Genomic DNA, 16,169 nt, shown 5'->3' with positions numbered 1-16,169 from the left:
GTTTAAACAAATCACTTTTGTTCTAGCTGTTGTTAGAAATGTCAAGTCAATGAAAATATCTAACATAACAGCAACTGTCAAACAGTGACGATGAAACAGAAAATTTAAGAGGAAGCAACAATTACATAGCTGTGTTAAAAAAAATGGGACTTATAAAATACCTGTGTCATTATAGGGCAACAGTTACTTTCGGTAGCTGTCAAGAAAGGTTTTACTACTAAAATCAAGCACATACTACCCTCTTGCATGTTTAGTTCTGTAGCCATTTGCAGTGTGGTATTTCTAGTTAAGAGGAGAGGAGAAATGATAAAAACTCCCCTACCAAAACCTACATTCTTGGCTTCAATCAAAGGCATATAAGAAGCAGCTGTAAAGATGAAGGACACCTCCTGCTCCTGGGATTACACAGCTGCTTGACTCTTGCTCTGTGTAACACTGGCAACCAGCTTGCTTTCCTTTCCACAGCCTACAAATTGCATCCAAATGTCCTTCTGACCGCTGGTAATTGTGACTATAGGTGGGCTGTGAACACACACCTTTTCTCCCAGTTCACAACCCACTGGTAAGGGGTGGCCTGAGCTTGCTCTCAAAGTTGCTGAGAGCAACTGAATCTTTTGCTAGCAGCTCCATTACACATAAAGCTGGCAGATGACGGACAATAATTTGGACAAACACCACCAACATCTGGAAGCATCAGTAGTTCAGGTAATCTCATCAGGGAAACATATTTGTGGTTGTACACTCTGTTAAATGAGTAAATTTGGGTGACCAATGGATATAGCATTGATATTAATTTTTAAAAAAAGAAAGTGTTATTGCTTAACAGCTGAGAGCCTCCCTGTGCCCTCACTTCATATTTCTTTTTCCCCTGGACGTCATCAGCACATTTCAGGATTAGCTTCCTTCCTGCTCTTTGGCAATCCATGACTTCACTGCAAGAGCATCAAGGATTTAGCCATACAGACAATATTAGGCAAGCCAGGAGCAACAGAAGATCAAGATAAATATTTGTTCCAGGACAAAGCACAAGTAAAATAAAGAAGATTGGAACAATACAGAACTAGGGACAAAAAGGAAAGAACTAGATACTTATTCAGAGTTATTACAGCAGAACACTACTCTCCCGTAAGGGTTAAAATTCCCTCTACAAGTATGTTATATAGAAAAATCCAACACATATCTCCCCACAGGCATAGCCAGTGGAATTAGAGGTCAATGAGATGCCTGATGCTCAGCACTGGGAAGCCAATCTGTCATCTTCTGCAGAGGGATCGCGGGCTGCTTTGCACCAGCAGCCTCCCTGCTGTCCGGTGGCCCCAAGGCTCAGTTGCCCATCAGCTCCCACTGGCAAAGGGGAAGAGCACAGCTCCATTTCCCCAATGTGAAGAGAGGGGAAAAGGCATCTCACCCACCCAAGGAGCAGCTTCTGTACTGCTGCCCTTCCTGTTGCTGGAAACCAAATCCTACCAGCCAACTCCCCACAAACTTTCGCTTCCCCTTCTAACAGCAGCAGCACCCACGGGTGAGTTATTCAGGCCCACAAACTCATCACAAGGGGGCTGTTAGCAACTCCTCTTTCTCCTGCAAGCTATGGCGTCTTGCCAGGTGTGTGAGGTCTGGCCCACCCTGCAGGACACACATGTTCTGCAGAGCTGCAGTGGCTCTGTGGGCTCTGGACTGGCTCCTGAAGGAGGACTGTGCCTCCTGGGCATGGACAGCAGAAGCAGTTTCACCGTGTGATGGAGATGACATTGAGCCCTGACATTTTTCACAAGCCACCAGAGCAGGGAGAATGTTTCCATTTGTTTCCTACACTATCTAAAATCACGAATGGAGAGTGATTTACTGCCCTGACTGAATGTACTATTGACCTCCGACAGTAACTTTGGGCAGAAGTTGAACCATTACATCTCATTACTGCCTTGTCCTGCTCCTCTCTCCCTCCAAAAGCACCATTCAAGTTGCACTCAACTTTTACAGACTCAGAGCTGCACTGCAATGTTTCTCGCTTCATGGACCCTCAAGAGAAGTGCTTAATATATCCAGAGGGACCATTTTCCTCAGGGTATTTCCCCTCAAGGATGCACACAACCCTTGTGCTCCTGCATCCTCTGCTGTCTTTTCTATTGTTGACTCTACTGCTAATTGTAGCTGTGGCATGGAGGTAGCAAAACCTTAAGAAATAAAACATTGCTAAGTCTGAGCCTTCAATTGCAAAAGAAACTTACAAGGAGAGTTGACTCAGCACACTTCTGCAGAAATTATTTTTCTTTTTTTTAAATCACACTCAGCCTATTTAAAAAAAAAAAGGAGGGGGGGAAGAAATGGCAATAGACTTATCAGTGAATTAGTCATGGCAGATTTTGGCTCTTCTAACACTGGCAAAGCTACAGAACTATACCTAATCCTGTTGCAGTCTTAAAATTAATGTCGTAGCCCACTCTCATTCTGTGCACTAGAGGATTCATTGTGGTTTTTCCCTTTGCAGGAAGAACTGTATTAAACTCACAAACTGCACAAGTCAAAGCGTACACATCCGGTGCAATCACTCCTTGGGATAACAGTCAAAAATGTCCAGGCAGCCCAGAAGATGAGAGGTTCTTGTGACAGACCTCCAAAAGAGGGGCAGAACTTTGCAAGGGGGACATAGGTTGTCAACACCGCAGTCACAATCAGGCAAGAGCTCAGCATTTCTGGTGCTGTTTGCCAATGGTTGCTACCTTCTTTTCTCATTAGCTTTCCCTACGAAGGCCAACTCCATCCTGTTCTGACAGCACAGCTGTGTTGGTCAGAGGTGCGATAAGATGTGTTCTCTGACAGCGTAAGCTGCCACCACGCTCTGGCACGTTATTTTCCTCCAGTTATCATTAACACTTACAGTGAATAAACCTCTTAATGCAGATTGCTGCAAATCCCCATTTGTCTTCTGTTCTTCTAGGCGAAGAAACACAATATGTGTCTGCGCTGCAGTCACAACAAAGACGTCGAGTTCTGCCCACGGTCCAAGCTAGTTTTAAACCAGCAGCCGTGTGGAGGCAGAGCCACCCTACAGACAGCAAGAGACAGATCATCTCCTGCTGAGCATCCCCAGATAGCGCGAGTAAAGCCAGCCCAGGTACACTGCAATCACAGCGGCCACTCTTGGGCAGATACACACTCGAGTGTGTCACAAGTCTCATGACAAAAATCACAAATGTCTTCAGCTGAAGATGCTCCTGTGAGTTTCTTGCCAATGATGAGATAGTTGGGATTTCTCTTGAAATCCCAGTACTTTTGAATCATACAATTGTGTCAGCAATTTCAGCCTCTGGTTTATAAAAAGGAAAGCAAAAAGTAAAACTTTAGCCAGGAAAAAAGTCAGCAAGTGAGACCTCCCTTCTCAAAAAACCAAAAGGGGAATGAAAAGACAAGCGTCTCTAGAGATTTTTTGAGGGTGGGACGCACATTCATCGTGTTTTGATTTATTCTGTACTTCTCACAAGACTTCATCTGCTGGTCTCTGCAGTGAATGCCAGTGGAAGTTTTGTCATGCTTTGTGCTTGCACTAATGTATGCTTTTCCATACACTTGAAATTTTAGGAAATACATGTCTCTGAGAGTCCAAAAAGCAGTTACATCAACAATTTAGACTGCAGGGTTTTTTATGTTTACTTCAGCGACAGAGCATTTTAAGCTAACACATGCTGAGCGAACATCAGGTTCTTATCCCACGACTCCTCATCGTGATATTACTCCGTTACCCAGTCCAAAGGAACAGGCTTACGATATATTTAAGCTTATGCGATAAAGAAATAACAGACATACTTGGATGGAGGGCTTACTTCCCAGCTCACGGAAGAACAGCGTGTAGCCCAAAGTGCCAGCGGGAGGCACCATGTGGAGGTAGAGAAAGAAAAAAAGGGAAAAAAGCCGAAAAAGAAAGACAACCAACAAACCAATGTGTACTTTCACTCCATGGGTCACTACAAAACATAACAGGAAGGGGTGCAACAGCATTTGCAAATGAGCACATCACTAGAATAACTTAGGGGTAATAATTAACCACACGGGGATTACTGTAAACCTTCCCATGCCAATACTGATCTAAATATTCTTGACCAGAACAGACCAGGGTTAACTTTCAGTGGATTTTATGACTTTGTTTTCAAAGGGGAAGAGGGAGAAAGAGATGCTGAATATAGACTACAGTCAACATGCACAAATAATGTAATGCCAGTTAAAAAACAATTCACTGGCAAGGATTTATTCTCGTTCTATTTTTCTGTTGTGTCATGTGGATTATCCATTTTAAGCTTTTTTTGAAATTACTCAGAGAAGTACAGACTTCTTTGCAAAAGTAAATAGGGCACCGTGATTTCAGCTTTTCCTTTCCTCCTTCCTCTCTTCTTTCCCTTCTGCTCCCTCACTGCCACCCCCCATCCCCTGTTTACAATTTCAACTGTATTTACTGATCATCAGCAAATGTGTAAACGATGTAGTCGGGATGGTTAACATTCTGTTTAGCCAAGATCTTCAACCTTGAGCTTGCAAATGTTGCTGTGAGCACTGGTGGCTAAAGACAGAGGTTTTCAATTAGAGCCGTGCAAGTACTTAATGCGTGCATCTGTTCTGCAGAAAGGCTAAACATCTTTAAAATTTTAACACAAGCGCACTGACATTGCAAAAGGAAAATCAAATGTCATTGAGACACGAATGGTTAAAAAGGTTGCTGAGGATCCTATTTGCATTTTTTGGATGGCTAATTAGGTCACAAGGGTTAATATGTTAAAGAATGGTCTGTCTATTGTTATGTTGGCTGTCAGAGCCTATCTCAATCAAGCATAACTACAGATTAAGGGGCAGCTGTCTTTGATCAAAATCTGAGTCCTTGTTTAGTCTTGGTTCAAAATGAAAAGCCTAACAGTTAATAGTTTAAAATATTTTGTAGCCTAAGTGCCATTGTGAGTAAAAGTCTGCTGAGGAAAACAAAAGCTTTCTTATGAAAAACCAGAGAAATTTTCACAAATTTAAACTCAGTCTGATGCTTTGTATCAGAATAAGGTATGGTGGTGTTGGCACCATTTTTTTTCCTCCAAAACGAACAAAAACTGGTCCAGTACCACCCTGTTTCAGGAACTTTCTTAACACGAGCAACATTTGTTGAGGACTTGCATCCCTTCAATATATTGAACTGGAACAAAAACACTATGACAATGGGCATATTCCCCCGTTACAGTGAACAATTACTCGGCAGTCTAGGTTATTTTAATGGACATATCACTTTAAACTAAGCTTTCGCATCTGTTCTGCCCTCTAATTACAAATGCAAAAAGAACATAATTCACAATTGCACCATAAAAAAGGAAGCTGTAAGTGATTTAAATGCAAGTGTATGTTCTTTAGTAAACACAACATGCAATCTGCTATGTTGTTCCCATGTACTGGGAACAAATCAGATGGAAAACCTGATGTACTGGCCAGAGATTTCTCTTCCTCTCTCCCTTTATTCCCCCAGCAGAAGAAAGATTTCACTGTATGAATGAATCTTTTGAAGAAGTAAACTGGTAGAAGAATGAAGTGCATTCTCCTGCCTCCTTCCTATACAGTAGAAGATTGAATAAAGCTGAGCAAGTACTTCACAGTTCGTAATTTATTTAACATATTTTGATGTCTTCTGTCTGCAATCTGTCCCTAAGCAACCTTTTTTTTTTTTTTACTTCTTCTTAAAGAACTAGGAAAAAAATGACACAGAAGTTTTTTCCCCTCTTTTGGTCAATACTACATTTTTTTCAATCATTTTCTACCCACTTTTGATATTTTTCTCTATTGCAGTTACTGCAAATACTGGAGGAATTTTGCTACCATTTTTCTTCCCAACTGAACATGGTTCATAACCAACTTTCAACAACCATCTGATATGTCGGTTTGGGCAGATCCAACTAGTTATTACTGGAACACAAGCTACTTGGTTCAGGTCTCCCTATCAGAGTGGTTCTCAGAAGTAGGATGCCAGTTAATGATCACATTTAAAGGTTTTATTTTTCCTCTTAATATTAACTTCAAAGTCACATTTCTCATGTATATATGCCCTATAGGAAACTCTTGTATGAAATCTGTGTACAAATATGTAAATAGCCAGTAAGATAATTTTGATGTCTACTCATTTCTCCCTGTAACACTGTACACAGAGTAACAAAGGTGCAACCAATAAATCATTTTCTCCAGCCTATCAGCTATACTGCTTGCTTTTCTTCCAGTTTTTACCACAAAACTAGGTGCATGACATGCTTGCTGTGAGTTCCTCACCCACTTCTCAGCCCCATGTATGCTTCTGTAGAGTGGGCTGCAGGATTTCCCTCCACAAAGTCAATGCTCTTACCTAGCAATAAGCCTTACAGAACAGCTACTGTAGGAGCTGGTATCGTGGAGTTTGTGGTTCTGGTTTTGTTTTCCCCCCCAACTATATACACTGTGTACCACACCACAGCACAGGGGAAGACATCAGGAGAAATGCTGATGTGTCTGAAAGTTTTTGTCGTTATTTTTCCCCAGCTACTTCTGATATAACCCATTCTCTCACCTACATTCCTCTTCTCTCGTTTAGTTTGCCCCATAAGTTTATGGAAGGGATGGTATAAAAGGAAATTGAGCTTTTGAGCTGAATCCTTTGATCCCTGATGTGATGAGGTCTCCAAAGGTATTTGGAAGGAGACCATCACCTACCTGTGAGCTGCACCAGTTACAGGGTATTATCCCCATACTTCACAGATCTGCTGGTCACCACATGCCAGAAGAAACTCTGTTTTCTCAATTATCCCCATCTTTTGACATACAGCATGGTTTCTAGTATGTTTTTTCACCTTTCACAATGGAGGCTGGCCACAGCTATGAGCAGAATGGACCATTGTCCACTTTTTATAGTTCTCTGAGAATCTTATGTAGTAATACCTGTTGAAAGGACCAAACCTCCAAATCTTAAATTTTCCCTTATTTTCATGGTTTTCAGTCTTTTGGTACTCACTTTAATTTTGCAACAGTATCTCAGCAGTGTTCGGTGGTGTGTGACAATGCATGGAACTCCCTATTGATCCTCCATCCCTTAAAACACCTAATTATTGTGGCTAAACAGCTGAGGAACAGCAGTGCCCACATGCTCCTGTCGCTGCTCCACAGCAGAAACAGATCTAGTTAGAGAATCCTGAGAAAGGCTTGAAGCTTAAGGATGTAAAGCTTTGGGGAAAAACATGGATCTGCAGATTTCACTGACGGCTGCCTAAAGCAGAATTTGCATGGCAGCTTGGCAAGCCCGAGCCAAAAAGTGCACTCTGCTGTACATGTGCCCTGGACTTGACGTCATTCTCCAACAGAGATGCAATCCTACGCAGCCTGTGGCACTAATGTCCCAAATGAAATGAATGGGATTTCTTTTGGAAGTCTGAGAGCTCCACTTATAGCAAGACAGAGAGTGAGGGTTTAGCATCATACACAAAGCCTGCTGCAGAGACAAGGGCAGGCAGGCCATGGCCCTGCTAGCCGCTCACATGGACTCTTCTCAGAGTCACCGAGCCATTATCCACAACCAGAGCTACAGCCTAGAAAGTGACTGCCTTACTTTTGATCTGACAAGCCCACACCAACTCCCTCAAAGAAAAGAAAGTCCACAGCAGTGTAAAATTTAGAGAGAAAATCAGATTTCCAGAAAGAAAGTGGATTGAGTGACGGCACAGGAAGCTAAAATGGACATGCAGGACAACACAGACTGGGCACCAGCTTCCAGATGCCTCCCCGGGACGTTCCGTCTGGAGCAAGCATCACTGATACCAGCACAGCTTCCAGGGGGTATATACACAAAGACAGGCAACATCATTCATTGTTTTCCTTTTCTCATTTCTCTCCCCATCTAGTAAACACTGAAAGGCAGCAAAATAGGGGCATCACACCAGGACACGGTGGGGCTGGAGGATGGGCAGTAATGCTGCAGCACCCCGACCCAGGCATGCTCTCCCATCCCTTCCCTCTGCCGTCCCTGGCTGCAGCTGGCACGGCAAATGGCCGCTTTCTCACCGCAGCAGTTGGTTTCTATTGTTTCTATCGGGCATCAATAGGCCCCCGCCGCTCTGTTTTATCCCCGTAACAGTGAGTGCCCCAGCAAGCTGCTGCAGTGTTTGTCTCCGCCAGTCCCCAGGGACCATAGCAGGGGCCACGTTTTTTTTCTCAAGAAATGGCAGGTGCCTGCTCTTTGACAAGGTGAATTCAAGTCTAGCACGGCAGACGTACTGGGAAGAAAACAATCCTTGCCTGGATTGTGCCTCCGGCATGAAAGGCGGTAGTTGGTAACTCCCGTCTGTTCTGGGCAGTTGGGTGCCCTCACATTGGGCAGGAAGGGGAGGTAGCACAGCAGAGGGAAGCAACACTGAGCCCATAAGCAGAACTGGCAGGACCAGTGCCCATAGACCCTGCTTCTTCCTCCTCCCTGCTCCTTCTCCCTGTTTTTGGGCTCTCCACTGCTCTTTGCCCTCTGCAAGGAGCTGAGGCGGGTCGTGTGCCTCAATTTCCCCTGCTTGTTTTGGTTTTTTCTTGTTTGCTCTCCATCCGTCCTGGTGATTCCTCCCCCCGTCCCACAGCAGTAAAATCCCCATTTTAAACAGACCCACAGCTGACACCACGGTGCTGTACTGGAAGCGGGGTCTTGCTGGCAGCCAGGTCACCGCCTTCCTCTCTGCTACTCACTGCAGCAGCTGCTGAAAACACCTGTCTCACTATTTTGGCCTCTGAGACCATCCCCTACTCCTGGTCCTACTGGACCATAACCCCCAGAGCAGCCATCCGTCTTCTCCTGTGGCTCCTGAGGACTATCCTAGTGCTCTCTGCAGGAGCACCCTTTTTGTGCCCTAACTGCAGCAGAAACCACAGAGGTCCCAAATGATACACGAGGAAGCAGAGTTTGGGGCAGAGGAACCATTGTTGCTGGCCTTTCTGGTGGGAGAGAGTTGAGGACTGATGAAACTATCCTATTTGATGTTTTTTTTCTCCCCTTCAATGTCCTACTTCTTCTGGAGCACTGCGAGCCTGCCAGGAAGTAGGCTGACCTAGAGAGAGGAACAGATACGTTTTTGGTGATGAGAAGGGAGGAAGAAATGGGAGGGTTTCTCACTGGTAAGAAATATCCTTCACAGAACTGCATCAAATTTGGCAGCTCTGAGAAATCTTTCTGGATCTCCTTGCCCCATCATATGTCATGGCTAAATGATAAAACACGTTGTTCTCTCACTAAACAAGAGTGCAAAAACCCAGAAAGTAGGACATAGCTTTCTCCTGAGTGGTACCACCTCTCAGCCAAAGACCAGGTGGGCTGCAGGAGGACTTCTGCCACTGTATCTTAAAAAAATGAGGTGGTCTCACCCTCTCTCATGGCAGTTGTGAGTAAAAAGAGTTGCAAAGTAGCACAGACAGATGATAAATCAATACTACAGGAAAGAGCAGAGGTATGTCACATGGTGAAAAACCATCTCACAAAAAGTAAAGTTTTCCATGCTGAAGGGAAGACTGAAAGGTTGAGGCTGAGTAACATTTCAGACACTTTCCAGAAATTCCATATTTCAGCAGGATTATAATGATCTTTTGTAGGGCCAAAATTGCCAAACATTTAACCAACAACTAAAGAAGATTTTTTAAAACCTAAATCAAAAAAAGAAAATGCAAAAAATAAGGATTAAAAGTTCTACTTAAAACTTTTATTCTTGGGATAACTCCATGCACTAGCAAACTACACATGAATATACACATTTTTAACTTCTCCAGTTGCCCCACTGATGTGGCCTTATGTGGCAGAGGGGTCTCATAGCTTTGCTTTGGAAGGACACTGAAGTGCTAGCAGCACTTACAGCCTGAGTACTTCCATTGCAGCCAACCGAGATCATTACATTCCCTGTGATGGATCTGCCTGTAAAGCCTGTATCAAAGGAGGCCCTACTCTATTTGACTCAACTTGACCTTTAAATTCACATTTTTTCCCATCATTCCTTTTTTTCTTGCAAGAAACAGAAAGTAATCAGAGCTGTACATTACCACCTCTTCCCCCCCCCTCCCCCAACCAAGTTCTTCCACCCTTTAAAGTGCTATGCATACTCCTTTTGGGAATGCAACTCATTTTGGGAACCCAGAAAAGGTCAATTTCTGTATTTGTATCTTTATTTAGCGAATTATGGCAGTGGTATTTCTTCCGTTTTTCCATGTAACTATGTAATACTTCACAGTATGTCTTCTTTACACCACTGTGATATTTTATCACAGCTATTTGCTCAGATAGTGGATATTTCAGTAACTGAATGCCTGCAATTTCTAGACTTTCTATACTGTCCAAATAGGACTACCCAACTTCTGTTAATAATTGGTCATTCCCACACAATGCTTACTAGTGTAGCTATGCTGAATCTTGTTCAAATTAGGAAATTAAAATGTAGAGTTTAAATGGCTTGCTAGGGGAATTACCAAGAGTCAGTAGCGAAGCCAGTCACAAAAAATTCACCGCATCCTTTCTGGATTTGTGACTTCTCCTCCAAGCGCTAGGCCAGTCCAAAACAAATGAGCATAGGATTAGCACCAGAATGTATAGTATTAGATAGCTGATGCTATTTTAAAAGCCATTTCAGATAAGGAAAAATGTAACAGCCAGGTTTTGTAAAGATGGCAGGTTCCCAAGAGAGGGCTGTGGCTGCTGATGCCACAACAGTTCATCAACTGGATAAGCATATACTTCTGTCTCTGCTAACAAGTCATAGAGCAGAATCAAGGCTGACATGTTTAACTACTTTTAATCTCTTTTCTAATAGGATTAAATCCATTATTCATAGAAATTTGCATATTTTGCAATATGATGCAAAGGTGGGATTCTGCTCTATTCAATTATAAAGGGTGTCATATAGAAGGGACCAGAGCCTACCCAGCTCCACCGATACACTTATTCCTAGCCATGGATATTTTTCCATGTTTAAAATTTTCTATGGAGGAAGTTTTGGCCAACTGTTCTTTCACTTATTCTGGCTACATATACTTGCTTTACTGTAGAACTTAGGCAAACTTCTGTGGGCAGAATATGATCACAATATTGTGAAAAGTCAGAAAAGATTTTTTTTCTAGACTTTTTTCACATTTTGAAATACATCTATTTTCCTAGATTTGAGACAAAGAACCTCACATTTCACAGGTGTTTCAAAATTCTTAGCAGACGTGGAAAAAACTGCAAATGACTGCTTGCAAGTGGGACATTTTGGTATCTCTTTCCCCACCAAATTGAAATGCTAGTATGAGTTCATTAGAAAGCTACCAACAGCATAGCTCCAGCTAATCTTAAGTTCTTCTGAAAGGCAAATTAAAGCTGAAGTGTGAAGAAGTATTTGTACCAAATCCTTGCAAAAGTAGCATGATGCTTTTGAGCCAGTCTACATAATACTGAGCCTCAGAGCTACCAGCAACATGCATTGAAACTGGAGAGTTAACTCCAAAAAAATCTCAAATCATATGCTTAGAAAATGGGAGATACTGGTAAATCATGCCAGAAAGCTAAATCAGATGCAGCCTGAATTGTGCAGCACAGTAAAATTCACTCCTACGAAGAATTTGCACTGAAGATCCCAGAAGTTATCTTCTTCACCTGCTGAAGATGAATTCTCTCCTGAATTTAAAATAATTAACAACAAATTGGCCATACTTATCCTTCAATTTTATGAGTGCAAAGAAAGGAACCAAAAGAAAAAAGGAGGGAGGTGGAACCCAAACCAACAAAGATAATATCATCTGAAGAAAAAAAAAAAATAATCTGGCTGGTTCTTAGTGGCCAATCTCAAAACTCAGATATGGCAAAAGGAAAAAAAGGGGGGGTGGGAAGTCTCTTCATGAGAGTTATGGTCCCCTGCAGACCCCCCAGCCAGCCCAGGCCCGCAGGGCGCCCCATTGTCCCCCTGCACCACCGGGCACCAACTTCTCTCGGTGCCCGGGAGGACTCGCTTAAATCCCTGGACCGCAGTGACCTCTAGGGGTAAGCTGAACATCTGCAGGATTCCCCCAGTTCCCGATGAAAAGCGGTTTTCTTCTACACAAAAGGAATCTCCCGATGTTTTTTTTTTTTTATCTGAGGATCATCCAAAAATCCTTCGCGAGGAGCTCGCCGATGCATCCAGATACATAAAATTGGGAAGAACTCTTTCCAAATATGAATTTGACCGAAAAAGGTTGCTCCTCAGAAAACAAATTAATGTAATGAACTGAGAGAGAATATGATCTCACAGAAAAAAGGAAAATTAAATCAAATAAATCAGAGTCAGACCTTCTGCCTGCTGAACACAGTGGTAAAACTCACACTCACCTTAGTGAGTGAAGGACCCGATGGGTGACTGCCTTCCGTTCACTTATTTCTACCCGAAGGAACTCCAGCTACAGTCCTGCAAGAAAAGTAATGTTTTTAAAAATAAGAGCAATCCTCAGCACCTAAAAGCAGATCATTTGTGAATATTGTCCCGTGAGAGCCCATTTCTGCTTTAAAACATTAAGAATCTGATTCGCATTTACTCAGAGATTCCTTTCTCTTGCCAGACCAGAGTAAAAAGGTCTGAAAGGCAGGGTAATGTGTGCTGGCAGGTTATGTTTTAGCACACTCCCCGCTGCATGAGGAATTAAAAGCTCAGTCCCTGTTATTTGTAAAAGTTGTGTAATTAATTTGTGGCATGCATTAAAAAGCTCTGGGGAACTAGAATGGATTAAACTAGTAATTTTACTATTGTTCAGCCAAGCTATACTCTAACTCTCAGGGAAAAGACAGAGGACTATAAACTGGAGGTTGTAGCTTCCAAATCCCACTTCCACTCTTATGCCAGTTGTCAGTAAGGTCCAAACTCTGACTTTCTGGCTATTCACAGGCTTCTCCCCAGAGGTGGCCTAGCCCATACTGGTATTTCAGAGATGAACATTGGTAAGGAGAGGGGTTACACACAGAGAAGCAATTTTCTGGGGATTTCACTGGATGCGTTGTCACTAATGCTAGCACAGGTGGAGCATGGCTGTATGCCTTCACACCCTGGCAGAAGATGAGGGGTATCACCACAGGGTTGTCCATGGTGCCTGAAGACACAGTTTACAAAACCTTACAAAGTGTGGATGTTAGATGTTTGGATCCAGTGTGTGAGATGAGAGGAGAAGGTGCACAGCAGGCTGAAGGAGAAGACAGAAAGTGTGGTTCTTTGTCCAAATAGCTGCTGAGGAGCAGGCTTCCATCTCCTTCCACCATGGACGATTCCTATAAATTCAAAGGTATTTAGGCAACTGGTCCGGTTATTTCCCCAATGTAATTTCACTGCTGTTAAAGATTCAAATAATATGAACCCCTCTGGAGAAAAAAAATTCACAAACAAAAGAGGAGCTAGTTAGAAGAGTAATATGGTTGGATTTATTGGACACAGGAGTGTAGACGGGAAATACTGCTTGGTGTGTGTGTATATATATCTACATTAAAAAAAAAAAGCCCAATGCTTCTTTAAGCAAGGAAGAATCAGAGCAAAACAGCCTTGCAAATCAATCACCCATTACAAACCAGAACATATTGACATCTCAGTCTGCAGTCACTCAGGATGGGGGCAAAGTCTCCTGATGCGAGCATTGCTCCAGGCTTTCTGAGACATCTGGTCATTTCACTGAAAGGTGAAGACTCCGAACAGAAGTGAATATACATGAAAATTAATTTAAAAGAGGGGGGAAATCCTCTCGCTAGTGCTGTTGGGATGATTTCAGGAAAAAGGGAGGGAGTCAGAGCAATGCAGTGCACTGACTAAGCAACAAGCGTGAAGGGGGACGTGTAACTGAGCTTGCTGCACAGAGCAAAACCGGCATCCAAAGTGATTTTACCATATTTTCATAACCTTACTGGAAACTGGGTAAAAGAAACAAATAATATAAACAGAAGTTAACCGACATAACACGAGAGGTCGCTCTAGAATAGCATTACCCGCATTGACAGCTCCCGTTAATCCTGTGCGGTGGCAAAACCCCAGCAAACACAGCTACCCTGTAGTGCAAGAAAGTTACACCAGACTGCAGACTGAGTAGGTTTGGTTTTTTTTTTGCCTGTATGTAGCTTTTTCAAACATACATAATCTTTATACATCCATGAACAAAACTGCTATTATATTTTTTTCTCCCACTGATACTCAAAAAAAATCAGTTGGGACCAGACTTGAGCCTAATAGCAATGTGCCAGGGTGGGACTAACTCCCACAGAAGAAAAGGAAGGCATCCTCATTGGTTATGGTCATTTGCTGGGAGAAATGTTGTTGCCCACTATAAGCAGTGCGGCTTCACTTCACATACAGCAGTTACCAAATATGAGGGGTGACAAAGTAACCAAAAAATGAAAAGCAATCTATAGAAAATACCAAATCTAGGTGCAGCATCTGAAAACAAGGTCCATTGATGTCCCCTGAGTGTCTTTACTCTGTCTTCAGTAGCTTTAAATCTGCCTTGGTAAACAAAATCTCCTCAACCATGGTTACTTTTCATCTACTGGATTCCCACGTACACGAGGAATTGAGTTATTGCCTGTTTTCTAGTCTGTGAAGTGACGCTGCCTTTGTTAAACATTGGCTCTCTGCTCTTCCCTCAAACTTACGACTCTTCCTGCAACATATGACTTGTTTTCATTGAAAGAAAGCTTGTCATTTTGTTAATAAAATTCACATTTTCAAAGAAAGAAACTGAAACCTCTCTTCTAATTGCCTACACTCATATAAACTAATGATGCTAGGTTGGTAATGAATATGACAAATTCCTGTGGTAATTTGTGCTTCACGCTGGCTCTGTGTGGGCTTGCAATAACATTTGCTACACTAAAAACATGAGGTGAAATCTCGGCCTCATTTGAATCAATGATTTTTTTTTTCCTCTTTCAGCCTCCGTGGGGCTGTGCCGTGACAGTGCCTACTGAATTCAGTGGCATTATCTGTTTGATTGCTGTGAACATGGCCATATGGACATATCCTTTGCCACATGGCATCACAAATGAATATCTTATTTTTTTTCCCCCAAGAATTGTAGGATGTTATGCTATGTGAGGGTACCATAAAATATTTAGGTTAAGTCCCTGCTCCCTTCAAAATCAACAATAAAGAATTGCAGTGATCTCAAAGGGACAGGATTTCACCCTAAAATATCCAGAAGGGCAGCTCTCTAACGGGGGAGCACAGGGGACTTATTTAAGCTCAAGTCCTGGAAGCTGTTTTGGTACCATCGTACTGGATTTTCATTCATGCAGCTATCTAAGGATAGGGCATTGCCCTTCTGCTGCTCTTTCCCAGGTTTTAACTGCTTTTCAACACAAGTGTTTTCTGCTTTTTGCTTCACAAATGTAAGATCTGCTTCCCCCCCACGCCCTTCCCCTAAAGTAATGGGCATCCCTCAATTCAGTGATAACTAGGTAAAGCTGAGCAGCTTAGGATAGACATGGGATCAGGCAAGACGCCATCTCACCTCCACAATGTGAATAATTTATGACTTCTAGCAAAATTTCTTGAGGAAAGGGGGGAGTGCTCCTCTTAGTTTCCTGTTATTTTATTCAGGATTTTGTTGTTAGAGCAATTATGATAATATTTGAGAAAAAGAGAAGTAGAATACCAAATATAGAGAAAATAGGAGTATGGGAAGGAGGAGGAAACATCTCAGTGTGAAAACAACACATACAGCTGGGGAGTGTCTCGGATATCTTCTGCTTCAGTCAGCACCGGGACAGTATTCATTTAGCATTAAGAAGTATGTCTCAGTTGCATCCCCTCCAAGATGTGGAATGTATAACTATCACAGAAAATTTTCATGCCTAGCACTTCTTTTAAAAATAACCTGCACTGGGGCCAGTTTAGCCAATGACCTAAATAACGCTGACCTTTCCCCTGACTTCTTCCTTTCTCCCCCCAGTCCTTAGGCACACCTCACTCACTGCCCTCTTTCAGCTATCCCAGTTGCCTTCAGCTCCCCAATGAATTAAAGTAGCTCTCTTAAGGCTAGGTACTCCATAGGAATCAGCACCTCCTGGGTCCCTGCCTGAGCCTCATAGCCCCAAAACTTTCAGCTTATTTTCCAGGCATACCTTTGGGAAGACCACACTGCGAAGCCACTGAGGCTGATTCAGATCTCTCCCTGTAACCCTGGAC

General features: G+C 42.7%; 1 long non-coding RNA gene across 5 annotated transcripts in view; it reads right to left on the bottom strand.

Moving 5' to 3' along the window:
• The window catches only part of LOC135312025 (uncharacterized), a 40,109-nt gene extending 23,940 nt beyond the window's left edge, over positions 1–16,169 (bottom strand). Inside the window, exons 1-5 of one of the 5 annotated variants that reach the window (XR_010371639.1) lie at positions 16,106–16,169; positions 13,976–14,035; positions 13,123–13,270; positions 12,344–12,419; positions 1,239–9,068 (exon numbers count right to left, since the gene is read on the bottom strand). This is a non-coding gene — a long non-coding RNA (uncharacterized LOC135312025). The other 4 variants (XR_010371640.1, XR_010371638.1, XR_010371641.1 and 1 more) reach the window with 4 other exon arrangements.

The sequence above is a fragment of the Phalacrocorax carbo genome, chromosome 2, assembly GCF_963921805.1.
Source record: "Phalacrocorax carbo chromosome 2, bPhaCar2.1, whole genome shotgun sequence".
NCBI classification, from domain to species: Eukaryota; Metazoa; Chordata; class Aves; order Suliformes; family Phalacrocoracidae; genus Phalacrocorax; species Phalacrocorax carbo.
Note: the sequence above shows the minus strand (reverse complement) of the source record. Positions and strands in the feature narration are given on the sequence as shown.